Raw genomic sequence first — 9,635 nt, forward strand, 5'->3', positions numbered from 1 at the left:
GTCAGAAAATTAAAGTCTTTTTCATCCAGGAGACCGACCCTTCCTTCAAAGCGTCCCAAGTGGTCCTTCGTCATCGGATATCTGTCGGGAAATACCGCTCCATGGAACTGTTTATTTCATCCATCCGCTGCACCTGCTGTTCTGCCATCAGTGTCCGACAATAGCGCTTCTTCATCGGATATCTGCCGGGATCTCACGCTCTCTGGAACTGTTTATTTCATCCATCCACTGCACCTGCTGTTCTGACATCAGCATCCGAGAATAGTGTCCCGTACTGGGACATGGTCTGGGATATCCCGCTCTCTGGAACTATGTTCTGATTATTTCCTTCATCCACTGCACCTGCTGTTCTGACATCAGCATCCGAGAATAGTGTCCCGTACTGGGACATGGTCTGGCATATCCCGCTCTCTGGAACTGTGTATTCATCCATCCACTGCACCTGCTGTTCTGCCATCAGTGTCCGTGAACAGTGCTTCTTCATGGGATATCAGCCGGGATCTCACGCTCTCTGGAACTGTTTATTTCATCCACCGCACCTGCTGTTCTGCCATCAGTGTCCGACAACAGCGCTTCATCATCGGATAGCTGCCGTGAAATACCGCTCTCTGGATCTGCTCTGTTCTGGCAGGTAATCAGGGAGATTTTAAGTAGATGAGTGTCCGGGAATAGTGGGCCGTTCTGGGACTTGGTCTGGGATATCCCGCTCTCTGGAACTATGTTCTGTTTATTTCCTTCATCCAGTGCACCTGCTGTTCTGCCATCAGTGTCCGACAATAGCGCGCCGTTCTGGGACTTGGTCTGGGATATCCCGCTCTCTGGAACTATGTTCTGTTTATTTCCTTCATCCAGTGCACCTGCTGTTCTGCCATCAGTGTCCGACAATAGCGCTTCATCATCGGATATCTGTCGTGAAATACCGCTCTCTGGAACTGTGTATTAGTCCGTCCGCTGCACCTGCTGTTCTGACATCAGCATCCGAGAATAGTGCGCCGTTCTGGGACATGGTCTGGTCTCTGCCGCTCTCTGGAACTCTGTATTCATCCATGCGTTACACCTGCTGTTCTGACATCAGCATCCGAGAATAGTGTCCCGTACAGGGACATGGTCTGGTCTCTGCCGCTCTCTGGAACTCTGTATTCATCCATGCGTTACACCTGCTGTTCTGACATCAGCATCCGAGAATGGTGTGCCGTTCTGGGACATGGTCTGGGATCTCCCGCTGTCTGGAACTGTGTGTTCATCCATCCACTGCACCTGCTGTTCTGACATCAGCATCCGAGAATAGTGTCCCGTACTGGGACATGGTCAGGGATCTCCCGCTGTCTGGAACTGTGTGTTCATCCATACGTTACACCTGCTGTTCTGACATCAGCATCCGAGAATAGTGTGCCGTTATGGGACATGGTCTGGGATCTCCTGCTCTATGGAACTGTTTACTTCATCCATCCACTGCACCTGCTGTTCTGCCATCAGTGTCCGACAATAGCGCTTCTTCATCGGATATCAGCCGGGATCTCACGCTCTCTGGAACTGTTTAATTCATCCATCCACTGCACCTGCTGTTCTGCCATCAGTGTCCGACAATAGCGCTTCTTCATCGGATATCAGCCGGGATCTCACGCTCTCTGGAACTGTTTAATTCATCCATCCACTGCACCTGCTGTTCTGCCATCAGTGTCCGACAATAGCGCTTCTTCATCGGATATCAGCCGGGATCTCACGCTCTCTGGAACTGTTTATTTCATCCACCGCACCTGCTGTTCTGCCATCAGTGTCCGACAACAGCGCTTCATCATCGGATAACTGCCGTGAAATACCGCTCTCTGGAACTGTTTATTTCATCCACCGCACCTGCTGTTCTGCCATCAGTGTCCGACAATAGCGCTTCTTCATCGGATATCAGCCGGGATCTCACGCTCTCTGGAACTGTTTATTTCATCCACCGCACCTGCTGTTCTGCCATCAGTGTCCGACAACAGCGCTTCATCATCGGATAGCTGCCGTGAAATACCGCTCTCTGGATCTGCTCTGTTCTGGCAGGTAATCAGGGAGATTTTAAGTAGATGAGTGTCCGGGAATAGTGCACTGCACTCGGGCAGGTCACGCCGCGTAACCCGCCCCGTATCCCGGTTCCCGAACCCGCTTTTCCGCCCAAAGTTGTCCGAAGATGCTTAGGCCCAGCTGGGGAACGCTCCCCACGAAGCCCGGGTCTCAGCCCTGGAGCCCTGTGTTTCCGAAAACCAGGTTTCTGAAATCTGCGACCTGGTGGCCCAGTGATGTCAGCTGGAACTTTTTTTTTCCGGTCCGCTCAAAATTCTCCAGGGGATTTTAGGGCTTTGCGCCACATATTCCGACTTTTACTTAGTTTCTGACGGAGCCAAAAAAGTCCGGGTTTTTTTGCCCTCCTTATCGTCCCGACTGGAAACTTTAACTTTTTTTTTAAGTCAGAAAATTAAAGTCTTTTTCATCCAGGAGACCGACCCTTCCTTCAAAGCGTCCCAAGTGGTCCTTCGTCATCGGATATCTGTCGGGAAATACCGCTCCATGGAACTGTTTATTTCATCCATCCGCTGCACCTGCTGTTCTGCCATCAGTGTCCGACAATAGCGCTTCTTCATCGGATATCTGCCGGGATCTCACGCTCTCTGGAACTGTTTATTTCATCCATCCACTGCACCTGCTGTTCTGACATCAGCATCCGAGAATAGTGTCCCGTACTGGGACATGGTCTGGGATATCCCGCTCTCTGGAACTATGTTCTGATTATTTCCTTCATCCACTGCACCTGCTGTTCTGACATCAGCATCCGAGAATAGTGTCCCGTACTGGGACATGGTCTGGCATATCCCGCTCTCTGGAACTGTGTATTCATCCATCCACTGCACCTGCTGTTCTGCCATCAGTGTCCGTGAACAGTGCTTCTTCATGGGATATCAGCCGGGATCTCACGCTCTCTGGAACTGTTTATTTCATCCACCGCACCTGCTGTTCTGCCATCAGTGTCCGACAACAGCGCTTCATCATCGGATAGCTGCCGTGAAATACCGCTCTCTGGATCTGCTCTGTTCTGGCAGGTAATCAGGGAGATTTTAAGTAGATGAGTGTCCGGGAATAGTGGGCCGTTCTGGGACTTGGTCTGGGATATCCCGCTCTCTGGAACTATGTTCTGTTTATTTCCTTCATCCAGTGCACCTGCTGTTCTGCCATCAGTGTCCGACAATAGCGCGCCGTTCTGGGACTTGGTCTGGGATATCCCGCTCTCTGGAACTATGTTCTGTTTATTTCCTTCATCCAGTGCACCTGCTGTTCTGCCATCAGTGTCCGACAATAGCGCTTCATCATCGGATATCTGTCGTGAAATACCGCTCTCTGGAACTGTGTATTAGTCCGTCCGCTGCACCTGCTGTTCTGACATCAGCATCCGAGAATAGTGCGCCGTTCTGGGACATGGTCTGGTCTCTGCCGCTCTCTGGAACTCTGTATTCATCCATGCGTTACACCTGCTGTTCTGACATCAGCATCCGAGAATAGTGTCCCGTACAGGGACATGGTCTGGTCTCTGCCGCTCTCTGGAACTCTGTATTCATCCATGCGTTACACCTGCTGTTCTGACATCAGCATCCGAGAATGGTGTGCCGTTCTGGGACATGGTCTGGGATCTCCCGCTGTCTGGAACTGTGTGTTCATCCATCCACTGCACCTGCTGTTCTGACATCAGCATCCGAGAATAGTGTCCCGTACTGGGACATGGTCAGGGATCTCCCGCTGTCTGGAACTGTGTGTTCATCCATACGTTACACCTGCTGTTCTGACATCAGCATCCGAGAATAGTGTGCCGTTATGGGACATGGTCTGGGATCTCCTGCTCTATGGAACTGTTTACTTCATCCATCCACTGCACCTGCTGTTCTGCCATCAGTGTCCGACAATAGCGCTTCTTCATCGGATATCAGCCGGGATCTCACGCTCTCTGGAACTGTTTAATTCATCCATCCACTGCACCTGCTGTTCTGCCATCAGTGTCCGACAATAGCGCTTCTTCATCGGATATCAGCCGGGATCTCACGCTCTCTGGAACTGTTTAATTCATCCATCCACTGCACCTGCTGTTCTGCCATCAGTGTCCGACAATAGCGCTTCTTCATCGGATATCAGCCGGGATCTCACGCTCTCTGGAACTGTTTATTTCATCCACCGCACCTGCTGTTCTGCCATCAGTGTCCGACAACAGCGCTTCATCATCGGATAACTGCCGTGAAATACCGCTCTCTGGAACTGTTTATTTCATCCACCGCACCTGCTGTTCTGCCATCAGTGTCCGACAATAGCGCTTCTTCATCGGATATCAGCCGGGATCTCACGCTCTCTGGAACTGTTTATTTCATCCACCGCACCTGCTGTTCTGCCATCAGTGTCCGACAACAGCGCTTCATCATCGGATAGCTGCCGTGAAATACCGCTCTCTGGATCTGCTCTGTTCTGGCAGGTAATCAGGGAGATTTTAAGTAGATGAGTGTCCGGGAATAGTGCACTGCACTCGGGCAGGTCACGCCGCGTAACCCGCCCCGTATCCCGGTTCCCGAACCCGCTTTTCCGCCCAAAGTTGTCCGAAGATGCTTAGGCCCAGCTGGGGAACGCTCCCCACGAAGCCCGGGTCTCAGCCCTGGAGCCCTGTGTTTCCGAAAACCAGGTTTCTGAAATCTGCGACCTGGTGGCCCAGTGATGTCAGCTGGAACTTTTTTTTTCCGGTCCGCTCAAAATTCTCCAGGGGATTTTAGGGCTTTGCGCCACATATTCCGACTTTTACTTAGTTTCTGACGGAGCCAAAAAAGTCCGGGTTTTTTTGCCCTCCTTATCGTCCCGACTGGAAACTTTAACTTTTTTTTTAAGTCAGAAAATTAAAGTCTTTTTCATCCAGGAGACCGACCCTTCCTTCAAAGCGTCCCAAGTGGTCCTTCGTCATCGGATATCTGTCGGGAAATACCGCTCCATGGAACTGTTTATTTCATCCATCCGCTGCACCTGCTGTTCTGCCATCAGTGTCCGACAATAGCGCTTCTTCATCGGATATCTGCCGGGATCTCACGCTCTCTGGAACTGTTTAATTCATCCATCCGCTGCACCTGCTGTTCTGACATCAGCATCCGAGAATAGTGTCCCGTACTGGGACATGGTCTGGGATATCCCGCTCTCTGGAACTGTGTTATGTTTATTTCCTTCATCCACTGCACCTGCTGTTCTGACATCAGCATCCGAGAATAGTGTCCCGTACTGGGACATGGTCTCGGATCTCCCGCTCTCTGGAACTATGTTCTGTTTATTTCCTTCATCCACTGCACCTGCTGTTCTGACATCAGCATCCGAGAATAGTGTCCCGTACTGGGACATGGTCTCGGATCTCCCGCTCTCTGGAACTATGTTCTGTTTATTTCCTTCATCCACTGCACCTGCTGTTCTGACATCAGCATCCGAGAATAGTGTCCCGTACTGGGACATGGTCTGGGATCTCCCGCTCCATGGAACTGTGTTCTGTTTATTTCCTTCATCCACTGCACCTGCTGTTCTGACATCAGCATCCGAGAATAGTGTCCCGTACTGGGACATGGTCTGGGATCTCCCGCTCCATGGAACTTCGTATTCATCCGTCCACTGCACCTGCTGTTCTGACATCAGCATCCGAGAATAGTGTCCCGTACTGGGACATGGTCAGGGATCTCCCGCTGTCTGGAACTGTGTATTCATCCATCCGCTGCACCTGCTGTTCTGCCATCAGTGTCCGGGAACAGCGCTTCATCATCGGATATCTGCCGTGAAATACCGCTCTCTGGAACTGTGTATTAGTCCGTCCACTGCACCTGCTGTTCTGACATCAGCATCCGAGAATAGTGTCCCGTACTGGGACATGGTCTCGCATATCCCGCTCTCTGGAACTATGTTCTGTTCATTTCCTTCATCCAGTGCACCTGCTGTTCTGCCATCAGTGTCCGACAATAGCGCTTCATCATCGGATAGCTGCCGTGAAATACCGCTCTCTGGATCTGCTCTGTTCTGGCAGGTAATCAGGGAGATTTTAAGTAGATGAGTGTCCGGGAATAGCGGGCCGTTCTGGGACTTGGTCTGGGATATCACGCTCTCTGGAACTATGTTCTGTTTATTTCCTTCATCCAGTGCACCTGCTGTTCTGCCATCAGTGTCCGACAATAGCGCGCCGTTCTGGGACTTGGTCTGGGATATCACGCTCTCTGGAACTATGTTCTGTTTATTTCCTTCATCCAGTGCACCTGCTGGTCTGCCATCACTGTCCGGGAATAGTGTGTCGTTCTGGGACATGGTCTGGTCTCTGCCGCTCTCTGGAACTCTGTATTCATCCATGCGGTACACCTGCTGTTCTGCCATCACTGTCCGGGAATAGTGTGTCGTTCTGGGACTTGGTCTGGTCTCTGCCGCTCTCTGGAGCTCTGTATTCATCCATGCGTTACACCTGCTGTTCTGACATCAGCATCCGAGAATAGTGGGCCGTTCTGGGACATGGTCTGGGATATCACGCTGTCTGGAACTGTGTGTTCATCCGTCCACTGCACCTGCTGTTCTGCCATCAGCATCCGAGAATAGTGCCCCGTACTGGGACATCAGCCAGGACGCACCGCCGTCATCTCGTTCGTTCGCTCAGTCATCCATCCACGAAAGCTACCGATCAGCCACAGTGCCCGGAATGATGCCTCCTGCCGGGGCAGCGTCCGCTTGCTCCCCGACAGCCAGTTCTGCATGAGGCTCCGGTTCTTCCACCCCCGCCACTGTCCGAGGGTGTCCGAAAATACTGAGGTCTGAGTCGGATCCGAACCGCACAAACGCCGGTCTTCACGACTGGAGGCCTATGTTTCTAAAAACCGGGTTTCAGGAATCTGCGACCTGGTGGCCCAGTGATGTCGGCTGGAACTTTTTTTTTCCGGTCCGCTCAAAATTCTCCAGGCATTTTCTGAGCTTTCCTTCACATAGTCCGACTTTTACTTAGTTTCTGACGGAGCCAAAAAAGTCCGGGTTTTTTTGCCCTCCTTATCGTCCCGACTGGAAACTTTAACTCCGTATTTTAAGTCAGAAAATTAAAGTTCTTTTCATCCAGGAGACCGACCCTTCCTTCAAAGTGTCCCATACAGTGCTTCGTCATCGGACATCGGCCGGGATCTCCCGCTCTCTGGAACTGTGTATTCATCCATGCGGTACACCTGCTGTTCTGCCATCACTGTCCGGGAATAGTGTGTCGTTCTGGGACTTGGTCTGGTCTCTGCCGCTCTCTGGAGCTCTTTATTCATCCATCATGTACACGTGCTGGTCTGCCATCACTGTCCGGGAATAGTGTGTCGTTCTGGGTCATGGTCTGGGTTCTGCCGCTCTCTGGAACTCTTTATTCATCCATGCGGTACACCTGCTGGTCTGCCATCACTGTCCGGGAATAGTGTGCCGTTCTGGGTCATGGTCTGGGATATCACGCTCTCTGGAACTCTTTATTCATCCATCATGTACACCTGCTGGTCTGCCATCACTGTCCGGGAATAGTGTACCGTTCTGGGACTTGGTCTGGTCTCTGCCGCTCTCTGGAACTCTTTATTCATCCATGCGGTACACCTGCTGTTCTGCCATCACTGTCCGGGAACAGTGTGCCATTCTGGGTCATGGTCTGGGATATCACGCTCTCTGGAACTCTTTATTCATCCATCATGTACACCTGCTGTTCTGCCATCACTGTCCGGGAATAGTGTGTCGTTCTGGGTCATGGTCTGGGATATCACGCTCTCTGGAACTCTTTATTCATCCATGCGGTACACCTGCCGTTCTGCCATCACTGTCCGAGAATAGTGTGTCGTTCTGGGACTTGGTCTGGTCTCTGCCGCTCTCTGGAGCTCTTTATTCATCCATCCACTGCACCTGCTGTTCTGCCATCACTGTCCGGGAATAGTGTGTCGTTCTGGGACTTGGTCTGGTCTCTGCCGCTCTCTGGAACTCTTTATTCATCCATGGGGTACACCTGCTGGTCTGCCATCACTGTCCGGGAACAGTGTGTCGTTCTGGGACTTGGTCTGGTCTCTGCCGCTCTCTGGAACTCTTTATTCATCCATGGGGTACACCTGCTGGTCTGCCATCACTGTCCGGGAACAGTGTGCCGTTCTGGGTCATGGTCTGGTCTCTGCCGCTCTCTGGAGCTGTTATTTTCCTCCATGCGGTACACCCACTGCTCTGCCATCACTGTCCGAAAATAGTGCTCCGAAATCGGGTAAGTCGCGCGGGGAGCCACCCCTGTATCTCGGCTCCAGGAGCGTCTTTCCGCCCGGGGCCTGGCCCACTATGCTTAGGTCCAGCTGGGGAACGCTCCCCCCGAAGCTCGGGGCCCTGTCCTGGAGATCTCTGTTTCCGAAAACCAGGTTTCTGAAATCTGCGACCTGGTGGCCCAGTGATGTGAGCTAAAAAAAAATTTATCGAAGCGATCTAAAAAAGCCCAGGCATTTTCTGGGCTTTCCTTCACATATTCCGACTTTTACTTAGTTTCTGACGGAGCCAAAAAAGTCCGGGTTTTTTTCGCTCCACATAGTCCCGACTGGAAACTTTAACTTTTTTTTTTTTCCATTATTTCACCCGCGGAGGTCCGCAAACACCTCCAGGGGCCCACAACGGCCGAATTAAGCCAGGAAAAAGACACCAGAACCCGGATCTCTCTACCAGACACCCCCAGAGCCCGGAACACGGACCCAAACACCTCCAGAGGCCCACAACGGCCGAATTGAACCCGGAAAAAGACGCCAGAACCCGGATCTCTTTACCAGACACCCCCAGAGCCCGGAACACGGACCCAAACACCTCCAGAGGCCCACAACGGCCGAATTGGACCCGGAAAAAGACGCCAGAACCCGGATCTCTTTACCAGACACCCCCAGAGCCCGGAACTCGGACCCAAACACCTCCAGAGGCCCACAACGGCCGAATTGAACCCGGAAAAAGACGCCAGAACCCGGATCTCTTTACCAGACACCCCCAGAGCCCGGAACACGGACCCAAACACCTCCAGAGGCCCACAACGGCCGAATTGGACCCGGAAAAAGACGCCAGAACCCGGATCTCTTTACCAGACACCCCCAGAGCCCGGAACTCGGACCCAAACACCTCCAGAGGCCCACAACGACCGAATTAAGTCCGGAAAAAGGCGCCAGAACCCGGATCTCTTTACCAGACACCCCCAGAGCCAGGATGAGCTCCACAAACACCTCCAGAGGCCCACAACGGCCGAATTGGACCCGGAAAAAGACGCCAGAACCCGGATCTCTTTACCAGACACCCCCAGAGCCCGGATGAGCTCCACAAACACCTCCAGAGGCCCACAACGGCCGAATTGAACCCGGAAAAAGACGCCAGAACCCGGATCTCTTTACCAGACACCCCCAGAGCCAGGATGAGCTCCACAAACACCTCCAGAGGCCCACAACGGCCGAATTGGACCCGGAAAAAGACGCCAGAACCCGGATCTCTTTACCAGACACCCCCAGAGCCCGGATGAGCTCCACAAACACCTCCAGAGGCCCACAACGGCCGAATTGGACCCGGAAAAAGACGCCAGAACCCGGATCTCTTTACCAGACACCCCC

Source organism: Gasterosteus aculeatus, unplaced genomic scaffold, assembly GCF_964276395.1.
Source record: "Gasterosteus aculeatus unplaced genomic scaffold, fGasAcu3.hap1.1 HAP1_SCAFFOLD_67, whole genome shotgun sequence".
Taxonomy (NCBI): domain Eukaryota; kingdom Metazoa; phylum Chordata; class Actinopteri; order Perciformes; family Gasterosteidae; genus Gasterosteus; species Gasterosteus aculeatus.